The sequence below is a fragment of the Carlito syrichta genome, unplaced genomic scaffold, assembly GCF_000164805.1.
Source record: "Carlito syrichta isolate Samal-C Ts95f unplaced genomic scaffold, Tarsius_syrichta-2.0.1 Scaffold302089, whole genome shotgun sequence".
NCBI classification, from domain to species: domain Eukaryota; kingdom Metazoa; phylum Chordata; class Mammalia; order Primates; family Tarsiidae; genus Carlito; species Carlito syrichta.
The window spans coordinates 811132-815886 of record NW_007246185.1 but is presented as its reverse complement, the minus strand read 5'-3'; positions in this window follow the sequence as shown (position 1 = coordinate 815886).

The following is a 4755-nucleotide window of genomic DNA, read 5'->3' as shown; positions in this document are numbered from 1 at the left end:
AATGTCTGGAGACATTTTTGGTTGTGATCACTGTGTGTTTAGTGAGTGTGCGCTGCTAGAATCTAGTGGGTAGAAGTGAGGGAACCCGTAAGCATCCTATTATATGCAGGAGCGTTCCCCTCTCCTCCCTCTATAGCAACGAATCAAAATATCTGGAGTCTAAAATGTCAGTAGTGCCAACGTTGAGAAACTCTACCCTAAGAGAGCAAGAAGGTATAAAACATCAGCATTTCTCAGTTCTCTCAACACCACTTTTGAAGAATGACTATTCTAACTTGTTTTCAGAGTGAAATGTCCCCACGTGCCAGTCACAGCAGCAGTCATGAATTCTAGTCAGAAGTTCTAGCACATCTTTCTCCAAATAGCCACGCCTCCTCTCTTCATGCAGCCAGTGAGATCAAGTTTTGCAGATGCCTTGAGAGGAAGGGGTCCCGATATGTGGCTCTAAGGTCCATGGTATGTTGACGTTGCCTCAGGCATTGCCCACTAGACACTAGTTTTGGGAAGAAAGTGCAGAAGTCCCACACCCATGAGCAGCCTTGTGCTGAGAAAGTGTATCTCTCCCACATTGTAGGTTTTGTTTTGGAACTAGGAACCTACTCCACTGATCGGAAGGCACTCCCTATGTGGTCATCCAGTCATTCCTCAAGCATCTAAGGCACCCTGACCCAGGGTGAGAGGATGATCACAGTAAGGCTGTGTTATTGCTGTCCCTTGCAACTGAAATAAGGCCTGCAGGGTGAGATGGAACTGAAACTTGGTTGAATCCCTAAGGCAGAAATCCCAAGGCTCTACATGAAGCATCTTCACCCGAAAGGCTGGGTCTTTCTACTGCACAGGTAAAGTAGTATCTCTGGAGCTGATAGAGCTCCCTGCTAGACTGGAGCAGAATCCTACCATAACCTCAGCACTTTTACAAGGAAAGGCTGTCCCTTATATTGCACTCTCATGGGCTATAAACCTAAAGTGATGGTCACCAAATGCAAAAGCTATAACCACTTCTCAGGATGTACCATTATTGATTTACTTCAGTGATTACATTGGCTATCCTGCTACTGGCTCTCTTTTATTCATAAGGGTAGGCTGGCATGCAGCTAGAGAATGGGTCCGTTTTCCTTCTGGAGATAAAGGTCTTAGTATGTCTTAATCACAAGATAACAGAGTCTTTTTTTTTCTTTAGATATACCTAATCAAGAAAGCCTCAGTAGCCTTTCCAGAGCACAGATAAATATCTCCTATCCAGAAAAACAAAATGAAACAAATGAACAAACAAAAACTAACTGCACTCAACTGCAAAACTACAGCCGAATATTTTTTCTATGGTGAAATGATTGAGTCAAAGGACATGAGTATTTGAAAAGCCCTCTTTTATACAACCAGTATGTTGAATAAACACAGCTCATGCTATCTAATTGTAAAAGAAAACTCTTATTTCCCGTGTCCTCTTAATTCTTTCATTCTTCTCTGCTGACTGAAAACTCCCACAGTCCCAGGCAATAATCAAAACTTGAATCTTCATTCAAAGTTAAATCTTCTTGCCTTTCCCAGCATGGAACTGTTTAAGGACATGGTCAACTGGCTCTTTGTCTCTGTTTTACATATGACACTTTCCCTCCATCCACCCATCAAGGCTTTCTTGATTCGCTCGGGGGTGGGAGGTAGGAAAGGACGTGAAGAGGGAAGAAAATTCTTATTTGATTGATAGTGTCTATGGATGGCTTGTTCTTGCTGAGGTGTGAAGTCGACTTTTTCTCTTTTGTGCATTTTTCGTGGAATCTCATGAGAGCTGCCATTGTTAGGGATCCTTCTCTTTTCATTCCTTTGATGTAGGCAAGTGAATGCCTTTTCTAACTGGTCACTTGAATTCCTCCTGCCATCCCTAAGCACCCAGTGACTCACTGTGAGCTTTCTTCTGCTGAGGTTCCATTAGTTGTCCAGACAGCCCACAAAAAGTTTTCTGGGTACTTCCAGACTGGCTGTCTCTCACGGATAATACAAATCTGATCCTCAGGAAACACACTTCCTTTGCCCATAGCCACCTTTGCTTGCTCATCGATCAGCCTCTAAACACTTCTGTCTCTCTGTTTTTAAATTTTTTAGTGGGAATCAGACACTAGCACAGTCCCTTAAACTAAATGTGGCACATCTGAAATTCTCGATGTGGACTCCTTAACACCATCTCTTCATTCGAGACTTAGGAAGAAACACGTTCTATGCCTCATCCTTCTTGAAGTATCTATCACTCCAACTTCATCTCCAAAATCCTTCTCCCAGTTTCTCCCTTATGTATTTGATTCTTTTTGTATTTTCAGTGCATGTGAAGGGTGAGTTCTGTCATGTCACTGGTTTTCAGATATTTCTTTAGAAAATTTGTATCTTATTGGCACCTCACTTTGAAATGCAATATATATTGCATCTTGATTCCTCTGTCAAAACTTTCAAGGAACAGCGAATTATATGAGAAATATTTGCTCTTGTCGCATAATCATAATTCCACATCAGGTATAAACCTGAAGGTTTTGCCTGTGACATCACCGCAGCTGCCATTCACTAGCCATCTGCAGTATTCATTTACTCTTATTCACTGGTGGCCCTGTGGGAGTCATGTCCTCATTTTACTCCACATTGGAGAGGTCACAGCTAAGTCTTTGAAGGTAGGGATGACTTTTTCCATCTCTACCACAAGTTTCTTGGGTTCAGCCACAAAGGCATAAAAGTACTGAGAAAACTGATCCATATGCTCACTATTTATTTATTTTTTGAGTTGGGTTCTCCCTCTGTTGCCCAGGCTGGAGTGCAGTGGCAATCAGGGTTCACTGCAACCTCAACCTCCTGGGCTCAAGTGATCCTCCCGCCTCAGCCTCCCAAGTAGCTGGGAGTACAGGTGCACATTATCATGGCCAGTTATACATTTTTAAAAATTTTCTAATAGAGACAAGGTCTCACTATGTTGCTTGGTCTGGAATATGGTCACTATTTTGCTTATACCTTCAAAAAATTAAATACATTTATTTATTTAAGCAAAAGTGGGTTGATTATTTATACATCAAAATAGTCACACATAATTAGCACAAACTGCAAAGAAAATTAGAAAATAGGAAAAAGTAATACATAATCCCACTGCCCAAAGAGGCAGTGGGATAATCATTTTACTTGTCTTCATTTTTTTCACAGCTGTGATAATAATGGAATGATTTATTCTGATAAATTCAAATATTCTGATTTATTGGGCATGGGGGAATGTTCTAGACTCAGTATTTTTAAAAGCTCCCTAGATGATTGTTTAAGAGCTACTGCTCTAGGTACCTGCCATTGACTCGTTCTCTGCATTTTTTCTATATTCTGGTTGGTGGGGCCACACAGAATGTGTTGTAGAACCAATTGGGAATCAATTGTAATCATAAGTGTGCATTTCCTGAGAGGGAAAAGTTTTCTAATTATTATTTCATACTGGATGGATGCCCACAACTGGCCATTCATAATAAAGGATAATGACAGATGCGGATAGGTTGGTTCCCTTATCCCCATAAGGAGAGCCTCACTGCTCCCCCAATCCCCAACTTTCCCAAGGCTGACATGAGAGACCAGTTTGCTTCCCATGAGGTAAGATTTGCAACAAGTGAAATTGCTGTGGCAGTCTGGGCACTGATCCTCTTGTAGTCAAAGTCATTGTTGCAAGGGTTTTGAAATTGAGTGGCAACTTGTAGGTTGCACTGAATTATGGGAAAGGGATTGGAAGAGTCTTGGGTCTTATTTTATGAGAGGTCTCAAGGAAACTTCTATGATTGGTTGTCCCCCACAAACAACCTCATAATCACGACGACTTGCCCTATCATAAATTCAGAGACCCTGGAGGGAAGGACTGAATTGGTCAGAGTTTTTCTCAATGCTTCCCCTTCTCAGTAGGCCTCGCATCAGAAAGAGATGTTAGCCCTCAGACTGATAATGGGGAAAAAAATGTGTCAGGAGATCAGGATGGAGATTCACATACTCACATCACATATAGGTGTTGTTTGTAATATAATTACTATAAAATTATGGTAGTGAGTAGGCCAGCAGTTAGATCTTGTTATTTATTAATAAAGCATCATGTATTACAACATATTATTTTAGAATTTTGACAACTGTTTTTCAGTAATACTGGTATACTTTATAGGTATACTGGTATACTTTATAGTCCCAGGTGTTTTATTTTATAAATTTACAACAGGAACAGGGTTTTGTTTCATTATTTTGATTTGTGCTGCTTGTCACCTCCATGCTTAGTTTACAGGTAATTTTGAAATCAAGAGGAGAAAGCTAGCAGAGAGAAAAAGTCAAATTTACATTGTAGCTTACATTTTTAAAAGTCTACACCTTGTTTCCTTTGTTTCCAGGATTTATTTGCTATTGTGGCCTCCATATGCTAATCTGTTTTCTGTAAGAGCCACATTTGAATTACCCTCCCCAGTGAATAATTATTTGCCTCCAGATAGTGGGCTAGGATGATTCCTGCTGGTTCTATTATAGAACCAACGATAAGGTACATTAATGTGTCTCAGAATTGTCCCCATGAGACTGTTTTCCTCTCTGTGCTCTCTCCCATTGATGTGGCCTCTCCTTTCACAGTATTAGAAATTGTAATTCAGCATTAGAATTGTACTGTAATTATGAGTCTCTGGATTACAGGTAGGGATGTGATTTTTTTTTTAAACATCTCATGTTCAAAATTTCAGAATCAACAGCAGGAGCAGCCCAAGGAAGGTACCAACAGCC